Raw genomic sequence first — 27,348 nt, forward strand, 5'->3', positions numbered from 1 at the left:
TACCTATACTTAAAATGTTTGGGGGACTAACTTACTTATATAACGTTTGTTTCCCGCACCTTCGTACCTACGTGTGAGACGGGACACGGGGTGGGTGGACACTAACTAAACAGTAAGAGTCTGACAGTCTCTTTCATCCTTCCATATGACGGGACCCTATGGGGATTTCCCAAAATAAATGAACCTATTTTGGCTGTTATAATGTTGTTGACAATAAACTACGCACTATAATAAAATACTTATAGCAAACATCAAAAAGTCAAACTTGATTTTAATTAACGTAATTATTAAGACAAAGAATATGATATCATACAAATATAGGATTTAATGTCTTATGTACCTGCCGCAAACAACACACCAAAATTGAAATTTATTATCAATCTAATTAACATATCTTCTTACTTGAGTACCTATATATCTCTTTATTACCTAAATAAGAGAGATTCAACAGTAATCGTCATCTATGTACTACACATTACAATTATGTATCACGCCCACTCTTTACCCAGAATTAGCATTTCAAATTATCACACAGCTGGTACAGCCCACAGGGACAGTTTATTTCATACCTAATTCAAAAAATATCATTTTATTACGAAAAACGCTATAATTGTACCTTTTTTGAGGGGGGAAATCATCCAATTACTTCTCCTGCCTTGGTCAAGGCGAGAGGGAGTGTCAGACTCTTAGTGACTAAAAACCACCCGTTCCTACACCTACTTTTCGAGCCGGAGCCCCGGTAACCCGCTAGGCAGTCCGCAGCTCACTATTCTTATACCTAGAGTTTGATAAAAACTCGCTAGTAACTTAATTTCGCTAGTAACTTAAATTCTCTTAGAAGACTGATTTAACTCAATTATAATCACAATAGGTACTGAATTCAATAACCCATTAAATGCGTTTAGTGTAAAACGTAATAACTTAAATTCTCAAATTCACTACATTTACCCCAACTTAGACTCATTAAAAAGTTTGAAATATCAAAGAAACTTTTATCTCCTCTACGTGCTAACTTAGTATGCAAATATGAATACCAAATATTTAAATAAAACCAAAACAAATATTAATCTATCTAATTCAAAGTTTGTAAAAACTTTAAATTAAACTTGTTAAATACTCAATATCAAGTTACCAAAAAAAGACCTTACAAAAGAATAAAGACCCTTCAATAAATCAAATCAAATCACTTTAATGCATCCATAGTGTATAGCGTGGTCTACAATTTTAATACAGTTTAGGGAACAGAGAGTAAAGTTACAGACCCTTTTTTAAGGGGGGAAAATCATCCAATGACTTTTCTCGCCAGCCAAGCATCAGATCTAATGGGCCCCATCTGTGGTGGTCTGATGGCTCTTTGAGGCGCGCGCAAAACGCGACACGCCACACGCATGGGTCTAGTTCTGCTTGGGCGGTGGGCTACCCTTGCTCGCCGTCCACAGGCCCGCACTTACCGGCCGGAGATCGTCGCGCGAAGTTACAGACCCTAAGAATAGGAAGATCCTCCGACCAGGCAAGGTGATCGTACCTAGCGAGCTTTCTGCCCAACTGTTGTTAATTGGGATTTTATATCCATGTTTATTCGCAAGTAATCCTCACATGTTCGATGTAGGTTTTTTATGACTTTATCCGTAATTTTTGCGGCGATGTGCGACTTCTGAATTATTGAACAAACTTTATTCATTATAAATGTCCGTTACCAACTGCTGTTTAAACTCTTCGTTATGTGGGCTAACAGCACTGACGCACCATCACTCTTCATACAACAAAAAAAACTAATCCGAATACTTACAAACATTGAACAAACAGACAGTTGTAAACCCTATTTCCAAAAACATAAAATACTTACGTTACCATGCATTTATATTCTAGAAATATGTAAATTCGTTAGGAGATACTCTACCTTCTTTACAAAGCGCGGAGACAGACACACAAATAGATCACTGAGACACAAAAACATGCTTATGCTACCTACATCCAACATGACACTACACTCAAATAGCCCATATGTAATGTGCATCAAAATATATAATAAATTACCCAACAAAATAAAAGATGAGCCTAGCTACACGAAGTTCCTAAACACCCTAAAGCAAATATTAATTAATAAAGCCTACTACACGATCAGTGAATATCTTACGGATAAACAAATAACATGAAAATATTGATTATAAAGAAATATCAGAAAAGGTGTTTGTTAATAATCATATTAACAAACACCTTTTCCTGCTAAAACCCATACATATAATACATATAACATATAATACAAATATAGTAAAACATATAAAGGTCAGCTTAAATATAAAAAAATTAACAACAAAATATTCAGTTGTAACAAAAAATTATAAAATATTCAATGCAATCACAAATATAAATAATACAATAAAATAAATATAATAAATTTAGAACGGATATACTAATAAAATAAGGTACAAAAATATACTTATATATGTAAACACCTACTAAAAATACAAACATAATAACAATAGTACCTATACTTAATTATTTACAACGCCTTCCTCTCTTCTAATTTTTTAATTTACTATTTGCTGTGCCCATTAGGGTCCACGATTGCTACCATGTTATTTATATTACCATCTTATCTTTACATTGTGGATTTGCAATAAAGAATTATGAATTATGAATAAAGTGAGTACCATTCTTCATCTAAGTATTGTCGAATTTCTAAGAAATTGAGGGACACACTGCATTTATTAAAATATAATACGTACGTTGCGAATGGTAATGTAATACCTAGAATTTGAAGAATATAATATTATATGTATAGTCTTATTTGCCCATTTTATTTATTAAACTAGCGTTGCTTCTATGTATTCATGTAAGGATACGTAAGTATTACGGGATCTCTTTTGAACGTTGTCTGAATAAAGATTTTTAAACTTATTTTTATTTATTTATTTAAACCCATGGAAAAGCAACAGCTGTACAATTTAAATAATATGACAAAAAGCCAATTATAGGTTTCCACAAACGCTAGACAGAAAGCTAATAAAGAGTTTGTTTGTTTGAACGCGCTAACCTCTGGAACTACGAATTTAATTTGAAAAGCTCTTTTTGTTTTGGATAGTCAGTAGCTAGAACTTAATAATAATAGCTATAACAATTTATTCAACTTGGACTACCTAAAATTAAGTAAGAATTAAAAGTTAGTACATTGCTACATAATGTATCTATGATCGCATCGAGGTTAACGGATAATATACTTAAAACAATACTGGTTTCCTTAAAAAAATACAGAATTTAGAATGTAGTATGTATATTTATAGGTACAATAAAAAAAATCATAATTACTTATAAGACTTATTTTTTCACACGTTTAATAATTATGCAAGTATTAATGCAGACCAACCACAACTGGTATGAATGTCTAAGAAACCACATACAAAGTAAAGAGGGAATTCTCTGCATCTGACCTTCATGATAAACAACAATATAATCATATAAGAACAACAATAATTTCCTAGTAAACAAGTTATAGGTATTTATGCATTCAATTTTATTTTATCCTCGTATTGATGTGCTACAAATACGAGTAAATAAAAATCTATATCTATAGATGGAAACTAGAGTATAACTAAGAAGTATTATTATTATAAGAGAATCATAAAAACCTAGGAGCTAAAAATATTGCTTTCCAATTCCCAATTCCCCAACAACAAAAACAAAAGGCCGGCAACGCACTTGTAACGCCTCTGGTGTTTGCGTCGGCGGCGGTGATTGCTTACCATCAGGTGATCGGTCTGCTTGTTTACCGGCTTATACCATAAAAAATACAAAACGACAGAGAGCGAGACGATTACATTCATACATAAGTATGGGGTATTATGTAATTGAAGTATCTAAGGCCTGCATTAGGTGGCGCTCTATAATGTTTACTAACATCCATTAAATAAAGGCGTTATTTTATGTATATTGTTCGCATTATCCACTCACACATCACACTCGCACATAGGGAAGCAAAAATTGTAAGGAGCGACGCGCGCAGTCAGCTGAAATAAAATCGCGGACAAGCGACGCGATTGCCACGCGCGCTTGGACGCGTGGGTGGTTATGTTAAAATTATTTATTTACTTGTATAGTTTAGAAGTATGATGCGAAACGACATCGAAGTTATGCATCACGCTGTTAACAGACAATAACTCAGTAAGGCACAGACAGATACCAGCAGGTCAACTTTACTCAAACTTAAAAAAAATCTGTAATAGATATTCAAATTTATTCTTACAATCAAATACAGTCTAAAATCCATTGAAGATGGGAGTGGGTTGGTGCTATCAATTGTAACTAATTGAGAAAGATTAATATAAATTACACGACTTCCCACGCAAATCAGTAAAATATAGAAAGTCAAGACTGAGAGTAATTTAATCAACAAGGAAAGTACTCCGATACAATTCACGAGTATAACTTGTTATACGACACGAATATAACTTGATATATCTACAAACAAATTAAAACCTTTTCTAAGGGGGAAAAATCATCCAATGCCATCTCCCGCTTTGGGCCAGGCGAAAAGTAGTGTCAGACTCTTACTGACTTAAAACAACCCCGTTCCTGCTTTTCGAGCCAGTGCCCCGGTAAACCTGTTAGGTAGTCCGCAGCTACGGATCAGACATCAGCCCTACTGGGCCCCACCTGTGGCGGAATGACCCAACATACCTAGCTATTACAGAGTCAAGTTATCAATTAATAGAAATTGTCTAAACCTTAATACTGCATAAAAATATCCCAGTAATCACAAGTGTCTGATTTCACGAGTCAACATAACAATACAATTTACTTACCATACGATCTCACCGCCTCGTACTGGTTTATTAATATTAATAAATTCATTAATTTGCAAATTTATTTCATACATATGTATGAATTTATAAGTTTAAACTTTATGTGGAAGGATGAAAAGGTTGAGGTGTACCAAAATAAAGTTTAATAGATTGTGTGAAGAATTACATGATAGAGCAAGGAGTTTATGACAGAATAAGAATAAGATAAGATAAGAAAAATAGATTAAGAAGAATGAAAAAGGAAACATAGGCGGTGTAACGTAGAGTTTACTAAGAAAATTTAGCAAAATCCCCGTGACTGGTAGGCGGGTTCAGGGTTTGAGGAAAGGTGGTAATTTTTTGGGACAAGCCCGTCTCAACCTGCCAAACCGCTGGAACTCCTGTAAACCTGATACTACAGTAGAGGAAAGGTGGTTGCTAAAATAATATAATTATTAAACCTGTAACGTAACTGCATTATATTGTAACGTAACCGTATTAGATTGGTTGAACATGGCACTCATCTATGTCACCACACATAAAGGTAGTGTTCTATATAAGTAAACACTAGTGTAACTTAGATGCATATACAAAAGCAAGAGCGCAGAATATTTTTATGTGGCATTTCTTTGTACTCTATGTTTATTCTGGAATTAAATTGATTCAATCGCCTTATAGCCACAATTCTACATGTACCTAACATTCCATTCATTGCACAATACATAAGTACTACCTACAGAGGTAATTACTTTACTTGCAATATATGTATATCAAAGGAATCAAAGTATTTGTAAGCAGAAATTGAATGCAGTGCTCCACATTAATTAAACGTGTATACCTAAGTAACATTATATAGGTACCGATATATTATGTCGTGGCCATATCGTAGATTTACTCATTTCATGAAATGCTCGAGAATTTCTTTAACTTATATTAAATATTCTGATTATAGACACCGACACCCTATTTATATGACGTGGCCAAAATTATGTGAATGAGAAAATCGTAAAACATTGGCGATTTAATGATCTAGACAATTAAGTTGCCCACATCATGAAATGCGACCATTTCATGAAATGAGGAAATCTACGATATGGCCACGACATATAGGTACATATTAATATTATACATTAGGTAGAAACTCATAACAAAATGGATCGCTCAGCTTTTTGTTATATCATTTAATTATGAATAATTTGAATTCCTAATTATTACTAGGCATCTTACAATTATTTTTATTATTTTCTGTTCACGTGGCAAATAACCCGCCCGCTAAACTAGAATTTTAATCGATTTTTTGCTACATAACCATAGTACATTATCAACATAATTATATTATGATACCTATTTACTTTTGATCAGTTGTTTAATGAGTTGAGTCTGTTGTAATAAGGAAAGAACTTATTATTATACCTACCGATTCCAGTTTTCGTGCCAAAACCAAATGTGTCTTGCGATACTATTGTGAAATGAAATGAATTTATTTTCTGTAAATAGGCTACAAAAGAGCACATTTACACCTCAAAAATTATTATAAAAGTAATCTAGATGAGGATTTCCTTACGGACTACTTTGAGAAGAAATTCCGAAACAAACTCAGAAATAAACTCAACTTTATACTAGTCTTATTCCTCTCCAGTTCTTATTCGGATCATAAAAATAAAGATGATTTACAGAATAAAATTCCCTCTGTATTTGCAAAGACTTGGAACGGGAAAATATTCTCCAGTATTTGAGTAGTTAGTGGATATTCCTTTCATTAAATTGAAGATAGAGCTTGGATGCCGCAGCACTAGTTAATAATGATCATAAAACGTTCCACCAATGACTGAATAATATTCAAATAGTCAAACACCACTCAATTTGAAGTCGCGTTTAATAATAGTTCTGTCCCTATAAGTTATTTGTAAAATGACAGAGATAGCACGATATTTAAGTACAACTTATAATTGTATTAATAAGTCACTCAATAAAAATAACACATGAATGCGCTTAATCCGCATAATAAAATTGAGCTCTAAATTTATTTCTCACAAGTAACAATTTTCTTTGTCAATAAACATAATTTGATACTAGTACTCTGTGCTACTAATGTCCTTAGATGGTTAATAAATGTGCGACGTTTCAGTTTAATAGTTAATTAATGCGACATTATAATAATGTATGTTAATAGCTGCGAATGTGTTGTTTCATTCACAGATTCTTATAGTATTATTATTAGTTTGTGTCAACTACACATTATTTCGCTTGCCCTTCTGATACAGACAATAAGAATTATAATACATCGAAAGGACATCACTCATTTTGGTCCAAATTCGAAAGTGAAAGTGAAGCCATGATGAAAAATAAAATTGTACTGAGAGTGGGTTTTGGTTATTTTTGGGTTTTAAAAAACTATTTACACTACGAATATTTCCTGTGTCGTGGGTGCGTACATACAATTTCAAATGCACTTGACACTCCAGACCCAGATCAATAATTTAAGGGTCACACAAAGAGTTGCTCCATGCGGGAATCAAATCCGCTACACGTTGCGCAGCAGGCGGTTGCCCAGCCACCGCACTAACAGTGCTATGTAGCTTATTTTCAGTACGGTATGAGAATGGACGACAATTAAATTCGATTTGTAATGACCACAAAAACCTTTTCCTCATCTAGTGGTACAAACCCACCCACTCGATATAAGTACAAATTGTACCATAATATTATAATACCACATCACACACAATACTATAATACCACATCTGAAAAGGTCAATGAAATTCATTTATTCTATTCATTTTGGTCGAGTCAATACGGATTTTTAATACTTTGTCCTATATTAAAAATCGTTCACATACATGGGTGAATGGAATCCTTATAAGATGTATCTACGTATAAGTCAAGTTAACCCACTTACACTCCCGTATTTGGTATGTACCTACATAGATTCATAACATTTAATTAAATTGCGACTTTAAGAAGTTGTAATATACTTATGATTACATATATATACGCGCGTTAGATTAGATCCGCGACCTTCAGTAATAAAATAATGTACTTCCCAATTTCATTACTGATGGTCTAAAAAAATTAGATGGTTTTAGTTTTATTTTTTTGTATTCTTTTAGTATCTACTATTAGGTTATACCTAAGCATCGCATACAGATCGGATGTATGTGTGCTTTGAAAGTTGTTACGCATGCAGTACTGACATACAGTATGCAGATGAATCTCGTTTCCATGTAGTGCCTAACCCTAGCCGAGGCAGTAGGCGAAACGCAAAGAGAAATAAAAATGTCCTCTAAAAGGTTGGTCCGATCTAACGAACGAACGCTAAACGAACTTTCAGTGACGCATTAATGAAATACCTTCATATACATAGCTACGATAAAAATAATAACTTTCCATTGTGTTACCGAGAGCCGGAAACAAGATATTTTTGGCAAAGGAAAGACGTACTTATCCCGGGCAAAATACAATCAATTTTTGCATTACACGAATACCGTTTGTCTTATCACCCTGATCACAGATGCTTGTAACAGGCTATTATCCTCCCATTGTAATGAGAATTGGTTCGTGAAAAGTGATCGCGGAACAATAATAGCCCCTATTAGAAGTATCTAAAGTTGATACTCACGTAAACTTTTCCTGTGAAACCCAAATTATAAGTTGTCAATGCGAGTAATTAATGTGAATTGGTAAATTACACTAGATATCACGTCTATTTTTGTACCTATTCTTTTTATTCTTCTTGATACACATTTGATGTCAAAAATTAAATCTCTTTGCAGGTACCTACTGTTCATTTTCAATTCTAGGAACCGTTAACATTTTAACCACATTTGTAAAAGAATTCTCTCTGAATGGATTATAAGACTTCAAACGATTCAAAAGGATACCTATTCATAATTCTCTATTGGCGGTTTATTCATTGACAAATTCCAAGTATGGGTACGTACTGTAATTATATCACATTTGTTTGTTTTCGTTTGTGACATAATATTACATACCTATATATATATTATTACAATATATATCATCTATATATTATTGAATCATTCTACCAATCGAGTCATGAAATGGATTTAAGTAACCCTTTATTGTGATGAACGGTTTATTTAGGACTTGATCAATTATTTATTTCTAATGAATGAAAACAGACGAACCGAACAAGGTCACTGTCTCTTTAGAAAAACAGCTTTTTTTGCTTATTTTTATCTTTTAGTCTTAACACATCAACCCACTCACCGAAATTGTATCCATGACAGTGAATAATGATGAAATTACTCTCTCACAAGAATCGATACACAATTTACTCATAAAAGGGTTATTTGTCAAAAACTCTACTACTAAGAGCTTGCGTGAAAATAAGGCTACAGTATCTACTTCTCCTAAAATTGTTGTGTTCCGGGAAAATAAACTTGAGAACAATATCTTATAACAGAGTTTTCCGGAACATTTCATCGTCATCATCATCATCATCATCAGCTGACTACTGAACAAAAACCTTCCCACGCAAGGTAGGGCTTGTCACAATTACCCCGCTTCGCAGACAACTATGTCACGATCACAATTATGTCATCGAAAAATTAAATGATGATATCGACCCCCTGCTTTATTGCTGCTCGCAATTTAAAGGCATGCCCAGGTCCCAAAACATCCGGAGCTGCGGACTACCTAGCGGGTTTACCGGGGCTCCGGCTTGAAAACAGGAATAGGTAAGAATAGGTTTTAGTCAGTAAGAGTCTGACACTCCCTCTCGCCTCGCCCAAGGCGAGAGAAGTCATAGGATGACATTTCGCCCTAAAAAAAAAAGAGTTCGCAAAACATGTATCTGTGCGTGTTATGTAAATAATCTACAGCGTGTTCGATGTAGTGTAACAACGTAAGTACTTACGTACTGATAGTACGTTAAATGATTCACACTATACATTATGGAATCAAGTATCAATCACAGAATATGTTAAGTGAAATATCTATGTAGCTACAAATCTACAATACACTATCAATAACGCTAAGCGAATGTCACATCTACGGTAACTATTGTTAGTAATTCAATCCACAGCTATCTTAACGCGCGAAACTACAATTGATGTTGAAGCCTCTTTTATACACTTATCTAATATTGTAGAGAGGAAAAACTTGATTGTTTGTTTGTTTGAATTATTGGATAGGCTCCTTTGTTGTGTGTTAATGTTACTTCGAAAAAATATATCACAATACTGAAATATTTTTTCACAATCTGGTTTTAAGTGTTATACAACTTACAACTAAAATTACAACTAAAAAATAACACAGCCGTGTACTACTTTATTTTCATCAAATCCAGATTAAATAAAATTAATTAACTCTGCGACTTTACAAACTTACTCAATAACAAAACTAAAGCGTAGGCAGATGAAATCTTCGTCATTTAAAAAACTATTAATTAAATTTTAGGGCCGATAAGCAAATTGTTTGTCGTTTACCCTAAATCCTGAATAACGCCTTGAAAATTTACAAATTCTAGATTCCTAAACATATTTTATATTACAAATGTTTATGGAACAATGTTCTGGAATAAATTTAAATTAATAATGGTTACGTAGACGTTACGTACGTTTACAAGGTACATATGAGATGTAAGGTAAAATCAATCTAAAGAGCTTCTAATGAAGGTTTATCTTGATTAATGATTGGATCATTAGAAATTATGCTCACGCCAGCTCAAACTGGGCGCCTAATTGAAGCCCTTGCAGATTTAATTCAGTTAATTCAAGATTGATCTTACCTTGCTCTTCTAAAACGTTACAAATGAAGATTTGTTCGCTCCATTACATACAAATCTCTGTAAAAGTATTATCATGTAAATGTTTCCATTGGATTGATTTTTCAATTTATGAAGTGGTACGTTTTTAACCTATATTTAAATAGTACTGAACTTTTTTTAAGCGTTGCCCCACGCTAGGTTTGTCTCCTGTGACGTGGGTGGGTTTACAAACATACAAGTTTACATGTGACACCCACACAAAGAGTTGCTCCGTGCGGGAATCGAACCCGATACACGTTGCACGGCAGCCGGTTGCCCAGGCACCGCACCAACCGTGCAGTCAAACACTTTTATCTATACATATAATAAAATCGTAGAAAAGTGCTGTCTGTACATTGAAAATAAAAATAAAAAAAATAGCAGGGGTTATTCTTATGTCGATGTCGAACCCAAAAATGTAATTAACTTTTTTTTGTCTGTTTGTCTGTTTGTCTGTTTGTCTGTTTGTCTGTTTGTCTGTTTGTCTGTTCGTCTGTGCGCGCTAATCTCAGAAACGGCTGATCCGAGTTGGATGCGGTTTTCACGAATATATTGTGGGATGCTTAAATTTACATTTAGTGTTTGTTTCATGTCAATCGGTTTATAAATAAAAAAGTTATGTCAAATTAAAGAATCACGTCGAAGATTCTATGCTTATACCATTAATCTCCGCAACTATTTGACGGATTTGGTTGAAATTTGGTACAGATATAGTTTAGAACCTTAGAAAGGACATAGATATATTTTTATTTCAAAAATCAAAAAATAAAATAAAAATAAAAATAAAAATAAAAATAAAAATAAAATAAAATAAAATAAAATAAAAATAAAATAAAATAAAAATAAAAATAAAAATAAAAATAAAAATAAAAATAAAAATAAAAATAAAAAAATAAAAATAAAAATAAAAATAAAAATAACATAAAAATAAAATAAAAATAAAAATAAAAATAAAATAAAAATAAAATAAAAATAAAATAAAAATAAAATAAAAATAAAATAAAAATAAAATAAAAATAAAAATAAAATAAAAATAAAAATAAAATAAAAAATAAATTTATTCCGGACATACAGCGCCATCTATTGTTCAATTTCGTACTTATAGTACGGAATTGAACAATGTCGGGCTGTTCCTATACTCCGTAGATAGATGGCGTTGATCGCGCAATGGTGTAATAACAATTGTTCAGTTCATGTTATTGTTTTAATTCATTGGAAATTTGTTTTTACAAAATAGTAAAAAGCAATGAAAAATATAACATAATACAACTTTTAGTACAAAGAAAACGCTCTAACGGAGTATAGATAATTCTATGTCGATCGTTACACGACTTCGGTTCATGTTATTGTTTTAATTCATCGAAAAAAGTTAACAAATAGTAAAAAGGTATGAAAAAAATTATATCAATATAATTAAACTTTTAGTACAAAGAAAATGCCCGAACGGAGTATAAATAAATAATCCAAGTTGTCTTTATCCTCGATAGATGGCGTTGGGATCGAAATAGATTGCGCTATGGTTTTGTTACAATTATTTGGTTGGGTATCGGCCGAGCGCTTCGGTACTATTGTAGAAAATGTGTATTATCAGTCGTATGATTATTTGTCTGTAGTGGTCCTGCTGTTTCGTATATTCTAAATTGGTTTCGTTGTATTTGTCAATTAATAAGTTTATTTGTTGGGTTTTCCTGGTTTTCTGGTTTAACTTTTTAACGTAGGTTTAGTTTGATATCGATTATTAGTAGTTACTGTAGTTAGTTTTTTTAATAAAATTGTAAGTCTAATTTATAAATTAATTAGATTAGATTTAAGTCGTTTCTTTTAAATTATTTAGTTTAAGCTTGGTTATTATAGCATAAAGGATAGGTTCTAATATAATTTCTTTTTTAATTGTTATAAATTCGTAATTCGTAGCTTTCTTTAGTTTTAAGTTAGTTTAAGTCCGTTTTTAAACTATTTTTTCAATGCCCTAAGTGAGTATACATCTATTAAAATCAAACGCAGAGCTCATTATGTTGATTTTTGAAGAGTTCCCTGGAATATCTTCCACATCTCATTTTTGAAGAGATCCCGCGAGATCGGGAACTCATCATCATCATCATCATCATCAGCCTATAGCTATGGGAACTATGTGGTTAAAACCAAAAATTTGCCGGAAGTCATTAGACAATATGATTGTCAATTTAGTTACTACGAGTAAGTCGTCGACGGAAACGACGTGATTTTTATTCTTTCGGCAAAATATGCATACTTTCCTATTCGTAAGAACTGCCCCTTAAACAAATATTAAAAAAAAACATTAGCATTCGTCGCTTGGCAACAATTTTAGCGATTCATTTTTATTTCTAGCAATTTGTTCGTAAACATAATATATTATTAAAATTATTACGATGCGAATAAATAGATAGATGTATGGATGTAATACCTAAAAGGCTTGATGATTTTTCTCAGAAGGCTGACGTCTGATTTCCCTAGAATATTTCATTGTGCCATTAATGGCTTTCTTCCCAAAGGAGAGAGTTCACTGTAGTGCTCTACGTCTTATACTACGAATCCATTATTTTATATTACCTATAGTAAAAAAATATTTTAATATTATATAGTATTGATAGCGTCATAAGAAGTAACAGAAAAAAAATACTTTTTTTTCGTTCGTCGTTAGGTAACGTTTCTTACTTTTTTAACCTCCAAAGCGGTAGAGGTGTATGTTTATGATATTGTAAGTGTAAGTGTAAGATGTACCTTGCCAGTAATGTTATAAGTCCTATATAATATACGTGTAATAGGGTAAGACATCTGTGCATAAGACTTGGTCAACTAGGCAACTCTATTACTATACCATGGATTTTGAACTGAAAATCCCATTAATACGGGAATTAGAGCCATAATAATTATTATCGTATGCTATTGTTTAAATAATGTAAAAATTAATCGGATAATAAAATCGACCAAGAATCGTAACTAAAAACAACAATCCGATTTCGTAGAAACTTAGACTATCAATTAAGTATTAGATTAAACTTGTACCTAGGTATTTTCCCAGTAGAGCTATAAATTATACGTTGCATTGCAGTCAGAAAAAAAACTATCGCCAACGAAAACTCGATTTTTAAATAGACATACATAGTATGTACATTTTTAAGTTTTTTTCTTAAGTTGACATTCCAAATTCGAATTGTAAAATTTTGTTTTATTACTGACCATTAATAACTAACTTTACGATTGGTATAATACATAAATATAGAATTTTCAAGAACGTATAGTAATATAAATAATTGTCTATTGTAATGCCGGAGCCGATTTCAACGAAAGATATGTATTTTTCACATACCTATAAAAATTACCAGATTTAAAAACAGACATAATAATAATGTAGTTATTAAAAAGATAAAATATGTATACTTCAACGAGATGAGGCAAATATCCGTTTGTTTTGCAACTATTCTGTTTTTATTTAATATTTGTTTTTGAATTGAATTGTTAGCCCGAAAACTTTTATTCTAGATAATTCCACTCGAGTGGCGCGCTATCACTAAAAAAGCCATTTTTATTTGCCTTTGACAATGCAGTGTATTTCTGAAAAAAATATAATAAAGTATGATGAAAATGTTAAAAGTAAAAAGCATTATTCGTCTGTGGAAATATTTTAGAAATCATTTTGTCTTTTGAAGCTATTAGGACCAAAAATCTTTTAGCGTAGCTATTTCATTGTACGTAATCAATATAATTCTCTCACCAGAGTCCATAAATGGCTTAATAGGAACAAATGCATTGACTTTGATGCTGTCATGGGAGCCAGATTACATTACATCCGAGGAACTATCAGCTATAGGTATTACCTTGAGTAATTCAGTTTATCACTCACTACAATGGTAGCGACCAGCACTACCTAGCACTACTAGGTATCACTAGCAAATCCATTAAATCCGGCCCGTACTTCGGTATTGGCAGCCTTTGAAACAAACAAACATGGGAGCGACAAATATCAGTTGAATTTCAAAGTTGCCTTTTCGGTATTGATATTTAACTGAAAACGGTGCCACTACGACGCAAAAGTCTCTTCTTGTACGAAGAAGGAATGATCATAGACAAATTCACACTTGCAATACTATTTTGATTCCAGGTTTTTTACCATGTTTACCCTGTTTACCATAGCATCTATGACTTAATATGACTTACTGCCACACTCAGAGTCATTTAATGGTTACTTTACCCAGTCCTTTTTTTTAGTGGCGAAAATCATCCAATTGACTTCTCCCGCCTTGGGCGAGGCGAGAGGGAGTGTCAGACTCTTACTGACTAAAAACCACCTCGTTCCTACTCCTGCTTTTCGAGCCGGAGCCCCGGTAAACCCGCTTGGCAGTCCGCAGCTCCGGATACGATTTCACATCTGCAATATCGATTCCAATTTTTTTACGGTGTTTTCTTTGATTGACATCTAAATAATATGACTTAATCACAGAAGTAGCTACTATTGCTTATACATAGTTACTATGTATATCTAGATACGGTTCTGTGATCAATGTGCGACCTCTAAGTTCAAAGCACTCCGTGTAATTATAACCACTAGACCTGCATATGATGTAGGTACATAGAACTACATATGTGTTAGTACAAGAACAGGTATTGTACTGCATATAATTAGTCCGGTAAGAATACGTAACTTAATAAGTTATGTTCTACCTACCATTGCACGGTTTATACAGTAGAATATTCCAGTACAATTATTATGTAATTCAGAAAAAAACATAATAATTTATTTTGTTATAGTTTTATACAATTTTATAAGGAGGAATTGATTATCTTGACTGGGATAGGTGGTAAGCTGCAAAGGGTTAAGGAAGGCGATGATATAGTTGTATATATAGTGATATATCAATAACATTACATATCAATAAAACAAAGTACATACATAATGTATAAACTGGTCTTGTCCTAAAATAATAAAAGATGAACGGGCACTACAGTTTCAATTCCCGCACGGAACAACTCTTTGTGTGATCCACAAATTGTTGTTTTTGGTCTGGGTATCATGTATTATGTCAACTTGTATGTTTGTAAACACTCCCACGATTCAGATGAAAATACTAGTGAGCGGATATGTTTTAACCATAATTCCAAATTCACTCACTTTGGTTTGCCAACAAGTTCACCACCTACATATATTATACGCGAGTGAAAGGTCGTTGTTTTATAAATACATATCTCCGGGAAATTATGTGACATTTTGTTGTGTGTAATGAATCTATGACGTCATGTTTTATTGTAAGAAACCTTAAATTAGCAATTAATATGATTATAATAACAGATATTTGCTGGGTTATGTAATGTATCAGTAGGTAGCTGTTGTTGACTGTTGACTTGTGTATGTCTAAGGTAACTTAGGTAGTAAGGTAACTTGGAGCTGCGGACAACGTAAAAGGTTACCGGGGCTCCGGCTCAAAGCAGGAGAAGGAACGGGGTGGTTTTTAGTCAGTAAGAGTCTGACACTCCCTCCCGCCTCACCCAAGGCGGGAGAAGTCATTGGATGACTTTCCCCCTAAAAAAAAAAAAAAAAAAAAAAAACACAATTCGTTTAAAGACTTTGCCTCTCTTCATTTCAAAAACTTAAAGGATGAAATCCTGTTAAAAATAAGTTGAAATACTGACGTCCGCCTGTACATTATACCTGTAATATTCCCGTAACACGATCTTTGTTCTTCAAAACAAATCCTTTATAGACACTCCTCAAAATTACAAAGTTAAAAACAACAAAAATCACGGAAATTAAAATGTTCATAAGTTCAAAGAGTAAGTTGAAGTACATAGGAACTTCTCTTATGTCATCCCTTCGTCGGTCACTACCGAGGAAGTACCTATTTACTTCCCTTATGTCAACCCTTGTTACTTTGAAAGCACTATTAAAGTAACCTTAACGTTAAAGCATGTTATAAGCTTAAGGTTCTTAAGGTCCAGAGCCAAGTGAATTGAAAATCCCAATGAAACTTTTCTCAGTAATTTTTGTGTGTTGTTATCTATCACTAGCTGACCCGGTAAACTTCGTATCGCCTCAAACATTTTTTTCTCACCTTTTAAACCTTCTCTGGACTTATACAAATAATTCAAGACCAAAATTAGCCAAATCAGTCCAGCTGTTCTCGAGTTTTAGCGAGACTAACAAATAGCAATTGATTTTTATATATAGAGATTATCATTAACAACAACTATCCGTTATTTAGTTCACTACTAGAATAGGTGGCTACTCATAATCCCCCCACTTGGCAAGAGAGGCTTTTTTGACAGGGGAAAATCATCCAATGATAACTACTGCCTTAGGTGAGGCGAAAGGGAGTGTCAGACTCTTACTGACTAAAACCACCCTATTCCTACTCCTGCTTTTCGAGCTGGAGCCCCGGTAAGCCTAGGCAGTCCGGAATTCCGAGGTGGCAGGAAGGCTTAAGATCGTTTTTTAAAACGTTCAAGTTTATCATAGAGTTATTTTCTATCAAATAAAAATGACCGTTCAAACTATTTAAAGTAGTCACACTTACAAAATATCCACAACAGTTTAAACTATAATTTCATAAAACTTTTGAAATAACAAATCCAATTACGCAGCAGCTACGATCAATCGACTACTACAAAAGAATCAACACTATTGAACGACGGACATAAACTTAATGCATGGTATGGTGTAAAATTTTATTATCGTGAACAAATAAACTATTTTACGATACGATCTGCCTTCACTTGAACTTTTCTATAAAAAGAATTGTGTTTGTAACGTCCACTAGTTTCTAACGTCAATATTGTTTCCAACATAAGCTTATGAACATAGCTTAGATGTTTAGCAGTATTAGAGCCTCAGTTCATAAGGACTGCGGATTACCTAGTGGGTTTACCGGGGCTCCGGCTCGAAAAGCAGAAGTAGGAACAGGATGGTTTTTAGTCAGTAAGAGTCTGACACTCCCTCTTTTCTCGCCCAAGGCGGGAGAAGACAATGATTCCCCTCCCCCCTCAAAAAAAAATGACCACAAAATGGTATACAGTTATATGAAAAGCATTTCATCTGGGTGAAGCTTATCTGCTCTCGCTTGGTTACTCTTAAGATCACAGTTGCCTTACCCCATGAAAATATTTGCCAAAAAGTAAGTGGCGAGTAAACAGAAGGAAGAATTTGTAATTTTAACTTTCGAATGTGTTCTCTTTGTAATTAGAATAACAACTTCGACTTCGATTTTTAAATGTATTTTTTATCGTAATTATTAATGGTTTTATAATAATATTTTGATACAATTATAGAGATCCGGTTTTTTTTTAATTTAAAAAGAGAACATCGACTTGTTTGGTCACATTTTATTAAAGCAGGTTTTAATGTTATGTCTGCTGTTCATTGTTCGCGTGTAAGTTCAAGTTTGATCCCTGAGTCAAGTAAGAATTATTTCGAAAACCTTTATGAATTCTCAGTAATAACAATTCTACAAATGTACAACTATTATTATGTTAGGCTTATTTGTTTAATTAATTGCCTACCTTGACTTAACACCTGATAAAAATCTGACAAAAAAAAACTATTATCGCTAAAGGAATTAAGTCCGTTTTTGCATTCAATTTTATTTTTTCTTTGAATTTAAGAACGAATATGTATTTTTGTATGTATTTAATAAAGAATACATAATTGTGTATTATTAAATCTGATTATAAATCGTTAAGTTCTAAAAATATGTTGCTGAAGGACAATTATTTGAAGTCACATCCCTAACTTTAGCTGTCAAAGTCAAATCGGGCCCGTCAGATAGTGACATGAATGATGACAATTAATAAGAATCGAATACCTTTGTGTTTGAAATAGACAGATGATTGACATTATTGTTCAATAGAATTTTGGAAATGTCACATTCATATTGCGTGGCGTATGACTACGTGGTGAAGATATACATAAAAAATAATTTATAGACACATAAGAAAATTCTTTCCTTCCATTTTTTATAGATAGGCCCGCCACATCCCCCCTAAACCGGGACGAACCAAGAGATGCAGCTCCTGTAAGCCACGATCTACAGAAAATACAACCGATTGAAAACACCGGAACACTAAAGTACCAGGGACATCAATCTCTTAGATCCCACAACGAAAAAAATCCGAAGATACTATTAGAGGAGGAGAAAATTTCTCCATTTCCTGACACTATGACATGTCAACTTTTATTTCTCGACCCCGTAAGGATATGCCTCGTGCATATTAAATTACCAGCCACTTTACAGTCCATTATGTTGAAACTTTAATACTTAAATGGCGTACACAATTACATACCTCGTTGCTCTCTCCGTTTTAAATTGCCTCGTTGGTCGAGTAGTCGCAAATGCGACTGCTACAAGCAGTTGAGTTGCAGTTTGTTTGAAGCAAACATTATAAAAAACATTATTAGCATTGAAGTTTGTTTGAATTCAAGTTATTGAAAAGAAATACTTCAAGTACCTACAGTTTTATTGTACACATTTCTTAACCATAGTGCTTCTTTTCCCTTATAGGGAACTACGAATTGAGAACCCTTACTAAGGCTTCGACCTTCGTAAAAATATTACAATAAAAATTTTAATGCATATAATCACAGTCGAGTATTACGTCTTTTCACATTTATTTTATAGTTACTAGTAACTTTATCACAAGTCTAGACTTGTGCTAAAATCGATATAAAATATCGATTGATTTGTCTAATTTTACGCGCAACTAATCTAAATTCATTTTATTTCAAAATTTAAAAGTCTTAGTACCTACCATTCATAAATTATAGTAGGCACGATACTGTAAACAAAATATTTTCAAATGCAAACTAATTCTGGGGAGATTTTTGGCCCGATATGTACTGTACCTAGTACCTACTATACGTAACCAAATAATAAAATAATATCTGTATTGTAGTACGTTATCATTAGGAAGGTACATGAACATCATAAAAGAATGTCCATTCTTGTACAACTGTCTAAAGTAATTGAAAACAAAATCTACCAAGGCACTTCTCCCTACTATGTACAATGTACATATCTACTATGCTACATGGTGCACCTACCGTGTAACGCAGTACTGCACAGACTATACAAACGGCTGCACCTGAGGCTATGCATATAACCAGTATAAACTGACCGTTAAATGCACGGAAAAATAATAGAAAGCGCGCGATATGAATATTGTATTCTCATATTATGTAGTCTGTTGTACCTACATAGGACATAAACAAACACGTGGTGCCTCTACAGCCATTTATATGATTAAAAAAAACAATAACAATTGCTAACAGAGTAATTTATGTACATTGTATAGAAATGCGGATATTAGCCAGCATATAAATACAATAACGTCTTATGAACATACTGCCTCCATGCTGAAATCAGCTACTTACTGGTATTATACGATATTATATTATCTGGTACACGGTATGGTAGATATAGAGTTCCCAATAAGGCCAAAGTGTAATTTTAGTTATTTGTGTAAAAGCTATTTTGTTTCCTTTATTACGAACTTTAATTAATAATATTATTTTTTTAATTACCAGGGTATTTTTTTATAAACCTACGATTTAGATTGTATGGAAAATAAGGTAGGCCTTTAAGGTGACCTTATTATAATACTGTGTTATATAAAAATAAGTCGGGTTTTCCTTCTAGATGCTATAACTCCAGAACTCACGAACCGATTGCAACGGTTTTGCATTCGTTGGAAAGGTTTCAGGCTCCGTGAGGTTTATAGCAAAGAAAATGCAGGAAAACAGGGAAAATCATTGGTGGCGAAACGGAGTTCGTCTGGTTTGCTAGTACTGTATGAAGAAAATTTCATTTAATTTTAAAAATGCCTATGTATTCAAATATGTGTTGTAGTAAATATTTGTATAATACCTACCGTTTCACGACTTATTGTTGGATTTTTCTCATTGTAACTTTGTATCACGTAAGAGTTTTTTTTTCGTTTTAGATGTTTCGCGACTCTTTGTCATATCAAATTGAAAGCACAGAGTGAAATTCTTTGTTGGGAATACGGAAAATGTTATGTTCTATACGAAAATGGGACCAAATTCAAACGGGTCTGCTTTATCTTACTCGTACAAACACAGAGGTCAGGTATGGCTGGACGGTCTGTCGGTCTGGTGGTACCACTAGTGTAGGTAGGTAGTGTAAACTTAAACAAAACATGCTCAACCATACTTCATACGTGACTGTATACTAAACAACGTTACCTAATAAACATATACTACAAACATTGTCATGAGACATACTATGTAAATTAATTATCTAATCTAACTGAAAGAAAGCACTACAAAGAGACGAGTGGAAGGAGGATAGGCCTTTATCCTACAGTGGGACGATCATGGCAGAAAATAAATAATAAATAAATAAATCTAACTGACTAACTGCCGCACTCAGATATATTTAATGATTACTTAAACTATTCCTTAGTAACGATTTTGTTCCGGAAACAATTGCTGAGGAGTGGGTTAAGTAACCATTAAATGACTCTGAGTAGGGCGGTAAATAAATAAATCTAATTATTGAATATACTTATTAGTGTCGCGGAATGCTGTTCATAAATATGAGTATCAGGCATGGCTTGAAACTAGACGAGTTCCTCGTCAAACAGTTATGTAAGTAAGCCGATAATATAATAAAAACACTTGAAAAATTAATTAAAATTTAAACTCAATACGATTCACGGGAAAATACTAAAAAACTCAAATACTGAACTCGCACGAAAAAATTAAATTAAATAAAAACAAAATAAGACACGTAATTAAACAAGCAAATCAAACAATTTTCTTAGTTTTCTTCACAAATAAATCTTCAAGGAAGCAATTAGACAAAAGACCTAATACTTCTATCTCGCTTTATTCGCCGTCGCAGCTTGTCGGACAAAGCTACTTAGTACTCTAATGCTAACTGACTGCATGACAGCTAGCTTAACTTTAAACTATAGAGCCGATTGCCTTGTAATTATGTACCTTATTGCATTTGATTTAAGAGCTAGAACTGGTTTTTACAAAATTCTTTCCTTAAAATAAAGAGTGGAAAGTGAATTTCTTGTCTTAAACTTTCACCTTAATGAAAACTATCTTTCACATTGAAGGTACGCGACTACAGGCCGGCATCGTACGCATCGCACGCAACGAATTTTAGTTTGTCTTGTATAGAAACTCATACAACTGCGTCCACTGATCCGCATCGTACGGACCGCATCATCAGCAATGCCTACATGCGATGCGTGCTGATGACATCGTATGATGCGGGTCTGTGGACGCCTGCCTTAAACATGGTTTCTAAAATCTATCTACTAATAAAAATCCAATTTATTGCAAACGGAAGCACGGGAAATATCAGTTCAGTATAAACCACCAATATAAAACAAATAAAATCGTTAATACTAAAAACACCGTAAACACGTTTCCCTCACGAAAGTTGCAGTATCACGAAATTCGTGTTCCATTTAACACATCTGAAATTGACAGCCTTATCGACGTTACATTCCATATATTTCAAATAAAAATTTTATTTATTCTATACTTTTGCGTATTATGTTAACAAATTCACGTTTTAACAACATTTTTGCGTCTAATGTTAACAAATCACGTTTCAGTTATGTTATTACATTTAGGTAAGTATATCAAAAATGTCTAGCTGTTTTTGACAAGTTTTGAAACTCTATAATATGGGAAAAGCTACAAGCAACTAAATGTGCAATTATAGATTATGTATTGACATCTCCATTCTAATAAAAATGAAAACCAAAACAAAAAAATGTGTTGCCAAAAAAGCTGGTAAACTGGTTCTACAATCGCATTTGTATGCATAAATAAAATATAGGTAGGTAATAATAAAATATTTTGTAATTACAATACCTAACGTCTGACACGACCATTTATTATCACACTAGCTTTTGCCCGCGACTTCGTCCGCGTGGAATAAAGAATTTTAGCAGAAATTTTGACTTATAGCCTTTTCCAAGATCTATTTTAGAGCTGTATCAAATTTCATCTAAATCAATTCAGTATGTAATCAAGTTTTCCTTATTGTGAGATCGAAATAGACTGTCTACCTCCTTTTCCGGGACTATAACTAAAGTAGTACTGAATTCGAGCCAAATAGTAGTCGTTCGATGTGGAGGATTAAGGGGAAGTCCTTTGTCCAGCAGTGAACATCATCCGATGATTGTGAAGTTCAGTGATTTAGAAGATAGAGAAACCTGGTAATATAGCGTGTAGTTCCTGTTCCCGTGGGATTTACATATCTAATTTCCTCTTTTGGGTCTCAAACTATAGTTGTACCTAATTTCATCGAAATCGGTTCAGTGGTTTTAGGTGTAATGAAGAGACAGAAACGTGAGTTACTTACGTATTAATATGTATAATGTTTTACTTACTGTTCAGCTCCTATTAATCGTAGCGTGATGTCTTATAGCCTTTCTCAATAAATAGACTATTCAATACAAAAATAATTATTCAGTAGTAGTAGACCAGTAGTTTCGGAGATTAGCGCGTTCAAACAAACAAACTCTTCGATCAGCTTTAAATATTAATTAATAATACATATAGGTATAGATAGAATAAACACAGGTAATTATAAAGTTTTTATACGTCTATACCTATAATATCATAATTATTTTGTTATTTTGCAGCAAAATTTTACATTGTACATGGAAATTTCAATTGCAAATTAAATATGCAGACTATGTATTTAACAAGTAGGTAACAAATTAGTTTTATAATCGTTTAGAATTTTAGTCATTTAATTATCATTCAAAATTTATCAATGTCAATTGTCAACGACGAATTTGTCATATAATGTTAGAAATAGGTAAGTACCAAAACTAAAGACCTAAACAATTATTATGTTATCGGCTTACTCACGTAACTGTTTGACGAGGAACTACGACTAGTTTCAAGCCATGCTAGAGGCTCATATTCATGAGCAGCATTCCGCGACACACAACGCGGCGATTGTCGCGCTATTACTATCTAAACTATATAAACTATCTAAAATTCTGAAATGTTCGTATAGAAATAAAATAGGTCCCTATCAGTTACATAATTTAGCGACAGACAACACGAGAACTGAACGAAATTGTAATGAAGCTTACTTTGATAAAATTAATTGAATTCCTACTCAAACGGTATCGATACTGAAATGTAATAAAGTTGAAGCATTTGTTTATTTATTCAGTTAGACACGCTTATCTCCGGATTTCTGGCCGTATGAGTTGGATTCGAAAAAATATATTTTGCTTTTAGCGGAAAGGTTGGCTTTGTAACTTCACGCTTCGACGATAAAGAATAGAGACTAGGGTGTAACTGCGTAACAAATATCATAAATCTTTGAATAAGGATTTGTTTAATCTGTGCCCCATACTAGGAACTTTTCCTGTGTCGTGTTGGTTTTACAGAATAACAATTTCACACACGTCACACACACACACCACAATTTGTAGATCTAAAAGATTTGTACTACTCATAACATCATTTATTGTTCCAACGTCAGACAATGTCACGCCTTTTATCCCCGAAGAGGTAGGCAGAAGTGCACATTATGGCACGTAATACCGCCATACAATCTACACCCACTTTTCACCATTTGTGTTATAAGTCCCATGTAATAGGGGGTGAGCTTATTGCTATTCACTTATTATTGCACTTCGTGCTACTACTGAAATCGAACCCGAGACCCCTTGTGCGGCATTTGCACTAGCGACCACTCGACCAATAAGACAGTTTAGGAGTATTATTCCATATTTATACGTAATCAAAGTAATGATACAGAAGCTTATTAAAACCTTTCTAAAAATATGTGGTAATTATCAACAAGTAAGTACATGAAATACCTACATGCTAGTTATAAGTTTTAACTAGTACACACGAGTACAAAACATTAAAAATAATGTTAATCGCACAATCGAGTCTCAGGTTACATTACATATCATTGCAAAGGAACGAATAAACAAAGCGTAGCGTTTCACGAATACATGAGCAGCATTGATAAAATGCAATATAATATTTGTGTGATAATAAAAAAAGTTGTTGGTTAAAGCGTTTTATGGAATTCTACTAAACGTTTTAATTTTGCATTCTTATTATCGTTTTAACTAGTGCAATTACCTGCGGGAAATGAGCAAACGAAAAATGCAAATTGTAGGTAACTACTTCAGTATAAACCGCGGAAGTTTTATAGAAACAATTAAAATGATGGATGGAACATTGAACTATAAGCGGAAAACTATCTGTCTCTCGAGTAGTCACAATTAATGAGAAACAGAGGTTTCAATATAGATAAAATGTATGTACAAAGTATTGGGACTTAGATTTTCAAGCATTCAAGTATTTATTGCATCCATAGTGTACACAGGTGTTGGAATATAAGTCACAATTATGGACCCTGTCGGGCTTATTTTACAAATCTTCATGAATAGGTAAGTTAAGCATTAGGCAAGGTAGGTAAGTTAGGTTGTTACGTCTTATATTACGTGTCTTTCTTTATACTTTTCCAGAAAATAAAAATCGTGTACTAATAAGTATTATTAGATTCTAAACTATTTGTTGGTTTAATAGAGGATACATTATTTGAAGATTTGCGTTAAATATAATCGCCTTGCTATTCCAGTAGATTGATCGTAAATTTAATCATCCAGGCTTCGAATAATTAATATATTAGCTAGGTATTAGGTAATATAACGGGGATGTAAGTAATATGTAGTAATATTGTGCGATCAATCGTTTGCCAGGGAGTCTGGGAGTCTGGGAGACCTTATCAATTTGAATACGATATACATACATATATAGGCACCCTACATGTTACGCGAATATACTGAACATAATTTCTAAATGAACATGTCACAATCACACTTCGAAAACTTCTTCAATGTTGTATAAAATATATATTTATCACATTGTTAAATCAAAATACGTACTGTCAAGTATAAAGATAGCATGTAATTAATAAGAGTCTTAGCATGTTCAATGACAAAAAGATTTCCTCCTAAGAATGCCTATTTTAAACAGAATTACTGTGTCTTACTTTTGTCATTTAATTATTAATCTTGAGTTATAGGAAGTTGTTCCACTGACGCTACAGTAATCGATTGCATTTAACGCGTCATTCTTAAAATGCAAATCGGCAATGTTATGATTGGCATTCTAGATCAGACAGACGACTCATTTTATTTATAGTGTCTATAATTATCCCCACTTAAATAACTTGTAAATCAAGAATTGCTAAGGTCGTTCATTATAAAATAAAAGTCAATTGACTGAATGGATTAATAAGGTTCCGTATTATTAAAACCACATACTTAATTAAGACTTGTGTTATCGTTTTAAAAATGAAGCCAAAGTTGATAATAAGCCGTACGTAACATCACATAATCACATACTTAAATATTTAAATGAAAGCAATTCTCATGCGCCCCAGTAGTGTAATTAGAATTTGTAATTAATTACATTTTTTTTAAGTAACACGATAACTTTATATGACTAACTGTAAAAAAACATTAATCTAATTAACGTCCAATTTGAATTAACAAACATTGTCCTAATAAAATTAAAATGTCGATGGTTACCAATAAAACATAATTGAAATAAATACTTATTTCGATAATATTACCTCTTTTTGAAACCTGAAAAACACGACACAAGAAAATAAAAGAACTTTTTGAAAACTCACCACTTGTTATTAAAATGTATTGTTTAAACACTTTTAGAACACAATGTATTAGAACTGGTTGTATTAGTATCACATAACTTCATGTTTTTGTTAGTATTATTCAACTTAGCTTCACATGACAAAGTTCGCAAATCTCTGTTTAGCCGCGCACTTGCGCGCGTCTACACGCCACCGTACAACTCACTTCACTGAACGAACGCCGCGTATTTCCGTCGACTGAACGCAAAACTGACACCAATTACATACAAATTTTCCCTTAACATCTGCTGGAAAACTGACCAAGATTTATTATGATACAGTGATAAACTAAAACGTTATTAGGTCAATGTTAATAAAGCTCAATATCGATTGGAACATACAATTTATGTATCGCACACATAATTTGAAAAGTTGTTTTCTCTCTTCTCCTAAATTAAATTTGTGGTTTTCTCTGTGCAAATAGCAATTTCTCATTATACCTGTTATTTATTTGTTCATATGGCTATTAGAACACCCTCTTGAAGACAATTTATATGTTTGAAACGTTTAGTAAATAAACCATAGGGAGTTTCTTGAATCGTGATGGAGGGTGCCTTCTGAAACTATTATTTCATGTGTATTTACAGTTCTAACTTCGCTGTGGCGTATTATCTACGATTAGGGAAGTTTCAGATAAGTTTCGTTCGTTCGTAATTCTCAATATTATTGAGTTTTTGAACTTTTAGATGATACTCGTATGTACTTTAAAGATTCTTGGCGAAATTGATTAATACTATTGTAAATACTCTTTTCTGTCACCTTGGCAAATAACAAAAATGATTTAAGCCTTTAACTTTTAAAAGCTTTTTCTTATTAGATCATATCGGTAAAATTGATTTTCCACAGTGCAGATGATCCATGACATTGGAGTCAATGAACTTTACTAACACAAAATACTTGATTTATAACACAGTCGGGCAACGAACGATTAATGTGTTATCATGGTGGGTACACTTTCGCATTTTTACGATCTCTGCCCTTAATTACAGGACAATTAGTGTATAGTCAATGGGCATAACCCAGATTCTGATTATAATGAATATTTTATGACTAAAACACCTGATAAAAGTCTAATTATTTTTTTAAATAAAGGAGATCTCTCATC

At 32.9% G+C, this 27,348-nt stretch overlaps 1 protein-coding gene across 3 annotated transcripts in view; it reads right to left on the reverse strand.

Moving 5' to 3' along the window:
• LOC118264923 (pyrokinin-1 receptor) overlaps positions 1–26,428 on the reverse strand; it is an 86,793-nt gene extending 60,365 nt beyond the window's left edge. For 2 of the 3 annotated variants that reach the window (XM_050706049.1, XM_050706047.1), the window contains exon 1: positions 26,226–26,428. The gene's annotated coding sequence lies outside the window, so the exon portion shown is untranslated. Of the gene's footprint in view, positions 1–26,165 lie in introns of all 3 variants that reach the window. The other variant, XM_050706048.1, reaches the window with a different exon arrangement.
• Positions 26,429–27,348: the final 920 nt, after the last annotated feature.

The sequence above is a fragment of the Spodoptera frugiperda genome, chromosome 28 (genome assembly GCF_023101765.2).
Source record: "Spodoptera frugiperda isolate SF20-4 chromosome 28, AGI-APGP_CSIRO_Sfru_2.0, whole genome shotgun sequence".
Lineage (NCBI taxonomy): Eukaryota > Metazoa > Arthropoda > Insecta > Lepidoptera > Noctuidae > Spodoptera > Spodoptera frugiperda.